Consider the following 11,055-nt stretch of genomic DNA (forward strand, 5'->3'; position numbering starts at 1 on the left):
TACAAGGTGGATTGGCAGCAGGTAGCTGTGAGGCAGAGGAGATAAATAAACTCTAGCCTATATCCTCCGAGAATATGCAGCTCAACACTTTCTGTCATCCAACAGTCTTTGTCTTTTTGTCACCATGCTCCATCCAAAACAGCTCTTTCATGCCCACTCAACAGTGCTCTGTGAGTTCAAAGAGATGGCTGTCAAGCATACTGAGGTGGTGGGAATGAACAAAAAAAAATGCAGACAGCTTTGGAGTAAGTGGTATACTGAAGGCTTACCTGTTTCAGCAGCTAGAAACAGGACTTCTGGAGCTCTAGGCTCCCATGGATAAAGCAGAGCTTGACAGCAGTTAGTGAGAAGGGTGGGCAGCAGCAATACTACATGACACAGCCCTTGTTTGGAGGATCTACACACTTCTGGCAGGTCTGAGATGTGAGGCAGGGGAAAACAGGGAGAGGGAGGGAGCTGACATACATAGGGAGAGGAGTGGTGGCTGGGTATTTTGGGTGCAGCAAAATGTGCCAGTGTGTGTCTTCTTCTCTGGGCTTTTGACCTGAGCAATCTCAATGGAAGAAGGGACAATCAGGGTGAAAGTTTAGCAAACAGAACAAGGTAGGTCACTTAGGTCTTATCAGCTTCAGACAGCAAAACTGGCAGTGCCATCTCCTGGTCAGAGTGGGGGCTTGGAGCCTAGGAGCTCATATGTTGTACTCCTGCTGACTGGCTGAGTGATTTTGAGCAAACCACTTCCCCTCCTTGCACCTGGGTATTTTTCAGGAACAAAGTGATGGCTCAAGTGGATTTGGTAAGCAAAGTTCACGTCCATCTAAATGAAATCTTGTCATCATCAAATAGGAGTGGAGAACCACACTTGGGTTGACAGTCACTGCTGGAGAGAGAGTCGTGCTTGACCAATCTCATTGACTTCCATGAGGACATAACAATTTGGATGGATGATGGCAAAGCAGTGGACGTGGTCTACCTTGACTTGAGTAAGGCATTTGACACAGTCTCCTACAGCATCCTCACAGCTAAACTGTGCGGTCCAGTGCGGTCTGGATGATCGGGTAGTGAGGCGGACTGCGAACTGGCTGAATGGAAGAAGCCAGAGAGTTGTGATCAGTGGGGCGGAGTCCAGTTGGAGGCCTGTATCTGGTGGAGTGCCTCAAGGGTCAGTACTGGTGCCTGTATTATTCAATATATTCATCAATGATGTGGATGAGGGAATAGAGTGTACTAACAGCTCCAGCAGGGGGATTGGACTAGATGATCTTTCGAGGTCCCTTCCTATCCCTAACATTCTGTGATTCTGTGTGAAGAAGGACAAATGTTGTCTGAGTCTTTCCACTTTCCCACCGAGCTTCTGCACACAGGCATGACATATTACTTGGCTGTAGGTCTTTTTAACTGGGAGCTTCCTAAAGGACCTGTCCTGGTCCTATCTCTAACTACATCATAGCAGTTTTTCAGCCATGTTATTATATCTTATTCCCACAGAAATTGTGCTTGATTCGGCACTCTCAATTTTAAACAACTACCACCAATAAGACTTTGGTATGGTGCAAGATGAAGGGTGGTCTTTGAGAATTTCCACTAAGCACAACATAGCTATATTTTCACTCAGTTATGAAAGTGATACCTTGAAGACTGTATCTTATCACCCATGTAAGCCAGATTACAACTGCCCCACAGGATATAAGTCATGAGCCTCTGCAAAGAAGTTATTCACATTCTGCAGACTAGAAATTAGGATGCCTGATTGTCTGCAGAATGAGATTTTTTTCACATGAACACAAAGAGAAACATGATCAAAACACACTTTTCAGAGGGCATGAGCTTCTGGAATTTATTGTCAGTTGCCATTCAGAGCTGGACTCAGGGCAAACTGATAAATGCTCAGGACCTTCTAAGTGCCACAACCAGGAAGAACTGGTGCGCATGTCAAATACAACTGGCTCAGCTAGACTAAATCTGGCAGAGTAGTATGTCAGAAGCAGCTTTACCATAAAGTTTTATTCCCAGCTGTGTTAGGTAATGCAAGACAAGGTCCTGAGAAACAGAACCAGACAAGACACATGCCAGTAAAGCCCAGTTTGGACAGATACCACCATTGCACAGAATTCTGCAGGGGCTCATCCATCTCAGAAAAACTGTCAGTGCTGAAACCTTGGAAGAAATCTTTTTCAGTTTCCTTATTTCGTTGGAAACAAAGCTTTTTGGGAGTGATGGTGCAGCATCACACCACCTTTACTCTTTGACTCCTTCCTCCTTCTGACTTTTTCTCATTCTGATGCCAGAATAAAGTTCACACTGATTATGCGTAGCTCATAGGTATATGTTGTACTGTTTTAGTCACAACAACAAAAAAAGTTCGAAACATTGTATTAGTGGAAGGCTTCAGTCTTTCCAAACACATCACCTAGGGCAATTTTGCTGTCTGAGCAAGTCTAATTTCTTTTTCCAAGTGTAGCTGAAGTAAAAAATAAATAATGGTTTTGAAAAAGTAGAAGTAAATAAGAGATTTTTCCTTGGGTATGGCAAGTCCATCTCCTGACTGGCTTTGTTTGTGAGGACAGGTAAATCAAAGTACAGATGCTAGGTCTGGCTAGAAATTAAGCTTCAGCAGAGATGTAGTGTGCAGTTTTTTTCCTTGACTGTGACAACCTTTAGTTAACTAAACTGAACAGAGAGAACATTTTCTCCAGTTGAAGGAAGGGTCAGGCCAAATTATTAACATTATTAGCAGAACCCAACAAAATCTGAAGCTCACAGGAAGCCTTAAAGGAGTGAACTCTGCACCAGAGGCACAGACACCAGTGCTTGTGCAGTGCCCCAACACCAAGCAGACTGTGGAAATGTAGCACAGCTTGAGGTTCATCATCCCCTGACGTTGCCTGACATGGAAGGGCAAGGTGGTGAACCAGGGGCACAAAGGAGCAGGGTTGTACTGTTCCTGGTGCCAGTGCAAAGGGCTGCAGGAGGTGCTGGGTGACTGGAAAGATCTGGGAGCCAAAACTGACGTGTCCCCTGCTCCCAGGCTCTGAGAACTGAGTGGTCCTAGGAAGGTTTTGGAACACAGCCATGATGACCACATATCTGATGTGTGATCTGTGGGTGTCAGCACTCTGGTTGCATACATGCAGCATGCTCGATTCTCCTCAGTAGTGTAATGAAAAGGTGCGACGAGTCCACACAACAAACCAGCTCTTAGAAGGCCTTCTGAGCGCCTTGATCACATCTTGTAGATCTGCATCCTCCTTTCTCCTGCAGGTGAAAGTAAGGCAAAAAAAGCCATGCATACATGCTCAACTTTGCAGCAGAGAGGATCCAGGTTTTCACCCAGCTCCAGTTATGACCTACCCCACACACCCCACCCTGGGGAGCGTCTCTGTGGCAAGGGGGACACAAAATCGTTGCCAAGCTTGCAGTTCACCTCTGATATATGTGCTGATTCACAAGAAGAGCACAATGCAGTGCCAAGTTGTCTTCTAGCAGTAGCTAGAGTCCTGGGATCCTGTCGTTCCATGTGGAAACCTCTATTACTGGAGTTGAAAAGCCCACATGCTCCTTGCTAACACTGCCTTATGTGATCTGTCTCCATCAGAGGCCCAGCTACCACAAACAAAAGAGGCAAAAACGTGCAGTGAGGGTGGTGGAGGCTCTTCTTCCGTTCAGTGAAGCAAGTTCTTTTCTTCAACCCCACAAGTACCAATGCAGTCACTATACGCTGAACATAATGCATGCTCCTTTGCATCAACAGGGTCCTTGCTCTCCCTTCCATGATGTCCCAGAACCCTGAAAGTAGCTAGAATTTTGCTGAATTCCTCTCATTCCTCCAGCTCATAATGACTCTTTTTGCTCCTCACAGGCTCTCTGGTATTTCTATCTCGGAACCTAATTGTGCATGCCCAGAACTAGGAACCAGTACACCTTTGGGTTGATCACTGACCGCTTTCACCAGGATGACATCTTGTCTCACTCTTAGGAAGGGCAGAGAAGGATAGACTGAAAGCGTAGATGGAGATGGACTTGCATGACCTGGCCATCTCTGGAGTGTCTCTCATACCTCAAGGCCTTTCTTGTGCCCCTGAACCTTACCTGGTCCTTCCATCTACCATATAACATTTTCACACTGCTTTCTGATGGCCCCATTCCTCCTTTAGCTCCTTCTGCCTGATGCAATGTTTTACAGGCCCTACCTGTATAAAGAACTGAGGGTGACCTGATGTTACACTCCTTCACACTTTTGGGATTATCTCTGTATTTCCCCTGACATTTCAGCCCATTTCTTCTGTTCTTCCCCACTTTTTTGCTGCTTCTTTGCTCTTCTTTATCTCCTCTTAAAGAGACATTCTTTAAGTCCCACTTCATGCTGCTGTCCTTCCCCTGCCTCAGGTTTTCTTCAAGATGTATAGCCCCTGGACAAAGCTTTGGGGGAGGGTGTGGAGTGTTGAGGCACATGTTTCCTGGACAGTGACAAAACTTTCATTATGCCCATCCCAAACTCTGCATGACATAGGGGACCTGCTGAGCTCAAAACCAAGCCAAAGCTTTGTCTCGTAGGGAGCACGGGCCAGCTCCTACTGTCATCCTCGCATATTCAAGTCCTGACCTAGTATAAGGTCACCTTACGATGGCTTCTGCTGTGCTGGAGTGGGAAATGCCTGGCGGGGACCCTGGCAGGGCTGCCACTGGAGACAGAGGTTTGTGTTGTGCTGACTCTGCAGCTCATTGCATGGTTGTGCCATGCGGGCAGCTCTGCAGCCTGCAACTCCTTGGTCACCATGCTGGTGAAGCCCCTGAGCTGGGAGAAACCTGAGTGTTCTGCTTTCTGTGGTGAGCCCAGCTGACTTTTTCTATACACCTCTTCTGCTGTGAGCAAAAGGTGTCTCTTCTCAAAAGAATATAACAACCTTTAAAAAACTCTCTTCTGCCTTTTTTTTTTTTTCCATGCTGAGACTTCCATAGGCCATCAGCCACCCACTCTCTCTATTACATTCCCAATGAGTTAACATTACTTTCCCAAAACTGGTTGATTACCTTTGGGCCATTAATTGCTTCCTTGCTGCTGAGGTCTCTCAACACAATTAAATTAAATAGTATTCCCTGAAAATAAAACAAATCATTTGGGGACAGATATGAGGCCATGGTACTTATTTTTAAAATGTTCTTTAAGCTTCAATCATTGTTCACTGCTACCCTACCCTTATCTACAGTCATGTTGAATAAAGCTATAGCTAAATGAAAAGCTAAATGTATTTGTGAGGTGTTAATTTCTACTTCTTATTATTTGCAGTCTCTAAGAGAAAGTAAAAGTAGTGCTATGCCAGAAATTCGTTTCTTGACCAACAATGTTGCTTTAGTATGCAATGAACTGCTTCATTCTAAAGTGGTCACAGTTGTTGACAACAAGAGGCTTTATATTTGAATATGGCATGTCTTTTGGTCTATGTGAAAAAAAGAAAAAAAGACCACTCTTGGCTCTCTGGCTTGTCTCTGTTCCAGAGTGGGCTGGTACATGGGTGAGGTGATTGTGAACAACTGAAGTGACACACAACCTTACTTACTTTCATGAAAGCTGCAACTCTGGCGTTGTGTCTGTCGGTTCAGTCCTTTCTACCTGTCTTCACCTGCTTTGTGGGAAGGGCACCGTGAGTGGAGCTGGCAGTGGGAATGCCTTCAGACAAGACAGATCTCCCCCTACATGTAAGCAGAGATTAGATCCACAGATTGCTGAGAAGCAGAGAAGATGAGATGCTGCCATTCTAGTTTGATACTCGTTTAGCAGAGAGAACCTGCATTTTATAACATTCCTGTGCCTGCTGCTGCTCCCTCGGGCCTCCCTCTTCTCCTCATCCCCCTTATTTTGCAGAGCTCACAAACCAGAATGTAACCTTCTTTGCAAAATGTCACTGTAACTGTGCACAGTACTGCCCTTTAGCTCTTAACCAAAACTTTTCTACATTGACAACCTGATGTTTCTGCCTAGCCAAAGTGTGGTTGGTGCCACGCAATAACAGACCCTTTACTGAGCCCATGTGGTGCCTCAGTTTCCCCATCCATGAAAATGAGATTATACAGATCTTTGTCATATGCTTGCACGCTGGAAAAATAGTATTGCTGTTGCTTGAACTTGGTATACCTCAGCTGGCAAATGTGCAACTCTTTTGTCTGCCCTCTCCTCCTTTTTCTTTTTTTTTTTTTTTTTTTCCCATGCTGTGCTTTCTAGACATCTGCCTTTGATTACTTGTCTTTGGGATTCATTCTCCCCAGGTGCATGACTAGCCCACAACTTTCCTTCTTCCCCCCTGCCCAAGCAAGATAGATAGGTTCCTTTTGCATTACTTCTTTGTTCTCTGTGGTATTTGCAACACCCTCCCAGCCTTGTATCACCTGTGAATTCCATTCCTCCTGGTTGTGTTTTCCCTGTCTTTGCAGCACCTAGAATGACGAAGCCTTTTGTGTTTCTGTTGCTGCAATTGAACCTGATACTTGAAAGGAGGAGAAAAGGTTGGAATAAACTGCTCTGATGATTCATCCCCGGGGCTGAGAGATTTGCTTCTTTGATATCAGTGCCTTGATCAGAGCTCTGCTGTTATCTCTGTTTGTCTGGGGAGACTTAATTCCTGGCACGTTTGGGCTGGTGGAATCCCAGATACCAGAGCTGGTGACTGGAAAAGGAACATACTGCATTCTTCTCTCAGTCTTAGATATGTCAAAGAGTCTGTAAGATTTGATGTTCCAGGGCCTGTAGGCCACTTAAGACAGCCTTTGTCTGCATTTAATCCATCTGAGAAACCTCTAAATTTCTTCCATCTGCCAAAACCCATAATCTGCTCTCTTTGTATCTCATATCCCTGCAGAGGTGTCCCAACAGTTTCCTCTTCCTCCTGCCTTGTTCTGTGGGCAGATTTCCCTGCCAGTTCATCCTCTACTTGCATGCCACATGCTCACAAAATATTGAGGACCCTTTCACGATTTCTTTAGGATGCTTTTGCACTGACCCACTGGTCATGAAGCAGGATGAGGGAAAAGGAACATGAAAAGCCCATCTTGAGCCATATGGAGAGGCACTTTGGGAAGTGGAGAACACACAGCAGCATCGGGCTTGCTAAGCATTTGCTGTACTTGCACACTGCCCATAAATTCGTAGCCACATAGCCAGAGAAATTGCTTTGTCCAGTAATCACAGATGCCTTTTAAATATGAAATAAAGAGACAGAAGGTGGACTGAAAAAAGCTTTTGAAGGATAGGTGAAAGCAGAGGAATTATCCACTACATTTCAAGAGATGCTGGAATGGGGCTAAAAGTGGTAGACCTGGTGACACTGTTTGGGATCTTTTCTGCCTACACTGATCACATTTTTTTAGCAGACCAGGGAAGTAAAATCCTAAAGGTGAGACCCAGGAGACTGTGAGAGTGCTGGCAATGCTAGCAGAGTTCTTTTCTTCCAAATTTCACCTTCCTTTTAGCATCAGGGTCAAATTGCATTTCTCTTAGAGGGCCTCACTGTGTGAAGGACTTCAGGAAGGATGAGCAGAAAAGTCCATCTCATGATAATGATCAACAGCTTGCCTTAAACTGCTTTGTTGGAATCTAAGCTCATTAATTTCTTGGCACTTCCATTTTTGTCACTGAGCAGATTAAAAAAAAATCAAAAAAAAGAGTGTGAGAGAGAAGAAGACAGAGGAGAAGGATTTAAACATACGCATGTGTATATATATATGTGTGGGTATGGCACAGATTTACACTTTTACCTTTTGCTAAAAAATTTTGCAGAGCAAACTAAGTTGGGTTTTTGTTACTCTGAATAATTTAGAAGAAGTGGTCTCTGCAGACTGTTCCCTTCCTTGATGAACCAAAACCACTTCACATGGGAAACTGAGTCCTAAATTAAATTTACAGAAGGAAAAATGGAAGACAGCTAGGAAATACTGATTAATGTTATTTAAAGTTTGCAGACTTCCTAGCCCCAGTCTTTTTAACATAGGTGTAACCGTAGCTCCCCTCATATCTTCCAGCTCTTAGGGGTCTTAACTTACTGTTTTGTGGGAGTAGGACTGAAAGGCATACCTTTTAAAAAAGTCACCTTGGCCAGAAAAAAATTATTATTTGCCGTTTTTACTAGTCAGAGAAAAAAAGACTGTTTGACCCAGAAAGCCTCCAGAGTTGCCAGGTGCTCAGCTGGTGCAGGTCCCTCTTCGGAGAGGTAATCCCCACACCCCCTCTGAACGGGGTCTGTTAAGGCCAAGCCTCCAAGAAAGTTGGTGTTTTCCTGCTATAGTGGTAGCCATAAGGACTTCTAAACTCTTGCAGCCCGAACTGCCACAGCTCCTGTTGATGGCATTGGCTGCATCTTCACTGAAGAGGCTGTTGGGCAGAGCTACACCAAGAAGAGGTGAGCCACAAGGTCTCAAGCTGTGACTGAGCATCTAAGTCTATTCAGGATGCTGTCAGCTTCAACTTCCAGTTTTTGCGCTGTTACATCCATGCTGTACACATCAAGACTTGTTCGCGTGTTAGCTGTCATGGGACATTTCGCCTGAACACAGACACCTCAGAGTCAGGCCTGTCCAGTGTCTTTATACATATCCAAGCTTTCCAATTCGACCCTGTCCGATTCCTCTTTTAGCATAAAAGAGCAGCAACTGACAAATGAAGCGATCTGAAAGGTAATTTATTACCTAAAATCCTGGTAAAAAGCAGAATTAAAAAAAGAAAAAAAAAAACAAACCTGTTTCCTGGAAGGATAATTTTGCCGAGGTCACCTGTGAAAGGTGGGGAAGACATTTGGGCAGTGACCAAACATTTTTAGGCATGAAAATCAGGTTGTCTCTGCTGTATGGACTGTGCCAGTGAAAGGAGGACCTAATACAGAAACCACTTCTATGAGCATGTTCTTCATCTTCTGCTCTGCTTAAGCATATTCTGAATGATGTCCATAATCCCAGTTTTCAAGGTTGTTTTTTCAGCCTCTCCTGCCTTCCATGTCACTAGAGTTACCCTGTCAGTAGCACCTGTGTTCACTGCTTTGTGGCTACCTTGTGCAAGTCAGCATAAGCTACAACCACATCACAGGGGGCATGGGAACAGAGAATGAGGACTTTTCCTCTTTCCTCCTGGTCTCTCTAACTACAAGTCTTCCTAACTCACTGCCTTTATGGAGGAAACCTAGGCATTTACAGGTGACTGTTTCATTGCTGTGACTATTCCAGAGTTCAGTGCCATCTCAGAGAAAGAAAAGGACTTAGCTGTTGATGAGAGATCATGTTACTAACATAGCTAACATGCCCTTTTTAATTGCATGTGCTTTCAGCTTCGTGGTGCAGAAGAGCAGATAAAGGTTGTTTAAGATACAAGAAAGCCCCCTGAACCAAGAGCATCAGCCTGGGAAGGCTTTCGTGGAGATCATTGTGAGATAATAGTGAGTATTTGGGCCCAACTTGGAATAACATGGTACCAAACCAGCCAGGGTCTGTCTCTGTTCAATGCCAAGCTACATCTGTCAGCTGCCTGCCTGCAATGCTGTTTTTAGGGAGCTGTTGCCTGCACCAGAGATTGTGCTGCACAAGGGTAGTAAGGTGCTCCCTGAGAGGTGGTGCTGCTCTGAAACCAGGGGGGTAAGGCCTTGATGTTCCTTCAGCTCCTCTGCCTCTTGGTCCCCCTCCCACCCCTGGGGAGGTGACTCCGTCTGTGTTGCCCCACTCACTGGTCCAGTCAGGCGGGGGGTTGGCTCCCAGGGGTGACACCACCTTCCTCCCTGGCTTCTGCCCAGTGAGATTTTGTAGTGCAGTTGGCTATGCTAGTTTATTATGGCCTCTGGGCACTTTTCAGGAAAGATCCCAGATATCTTCAGAAGCAGCTGAAATCGTGGAGATCAAGTGCAAAGTGCTCAGCCAGTGAAACTCCCAACAAGTACACAAATACCCACTGCCACCCACACCAGCACCCATGCCAGATTTTCTGCCAGATCTTCAGATTAAACAGTTTTAGAAGATACGTTGATGTCCTTCAGGTCTGCTAACTTGTTTTTATTTTCTGACTGCACCTAAGGCCATGAAAATTTGAACACCAACATAAAGTAACGGGCCAGATGTTAAAAAGGAGTGTAAGACATTCTCTTTGTTGGCACTGGAGCTGCCCAGCAGTGTCCCAAGCTCTCTGCAGCTCATGTCATTAGTGTCTCTCCCTTTACTTAATCAGCTAGGGCCTAAGGGCAGATATGAGGGACAACAATGTGAACTCTTGTGGCACTGCAACTCCGAAATGATGTGAGGGATGAGCCAAACCCACCATGTAGACACTGTTGCAGAGTAATTGCCATATTCAGGATGTTCTTGGGATTCTATCAGGGCAGATGTACTCAAAAGCTCTTTTTTGCTTTTAGTTTTCCAAGTTAATTTCATATTTAAAGCTGCATTTCTTGTGCATAGAGGTCAGTCCCTGCAGTTTGTAGGCACAGAAAAGTGTTTAATGCAAACAGAAAACATAGTACAATGATGTCAAGTTAAGGAGTCCTTAGCTAGGCCCTTAGTTCCCTCCAGTCTGCACCTCATGGGAAAGTGGATGATCTGAAGGCAGCAGAATGATGCTGTGATGTGGCAAGTGAGTCGAATGGTCTGCCCACGATGTCCCAAGAGCAGTTGCCTTGATTTTCAGGTTAACCCACAGGCCAGTCATACGGTTCCATTTTGTTTCCCATGCAAGAATCTCAGAAGGCTCCCGATTTGCCCCCACTCTATAGACATGGAAGCTGGGACTAGTAATCTACCATGAGACACACAGCAGCAGCAGAAGTCCTGGTAGAAGTGGTGTTCTACATCCTTTTAAACCGACCTAAATCCCATTTCCGATGGTCTTGCTCACCTCCAGCTGTCTGTTTCTTCTCTCTGCTGATACCTGAATACTCTCACAGCAAGCAGGTTCCACTCTCTGGCCTGTTGGGCAGGTACTGGGTGCTAGCGCAGGCTTAGGAAGAAGGCAGCAACAAACACCTGTGGAGCAATGAGGCGCAGAGGGTTGCAGGGACAGTCTAGGTTTAATCATTTTACATTTCTGTAGAT

Source organism: Patagioenas fasciata, chromosome 1 (assembly GCF_037038585.1).
Source record: "Patagioenas fasciata isolate bPatFas1 chromosome 1, bPatFas1.hap1, whole genome shotgun sequence".
NCBI classification, from domain to species: Eukaryota; Metazoa; Chordata; class Aves; order Columbiformes; family Columbidae; genus Patagioenas; species Patagioenas fasciata.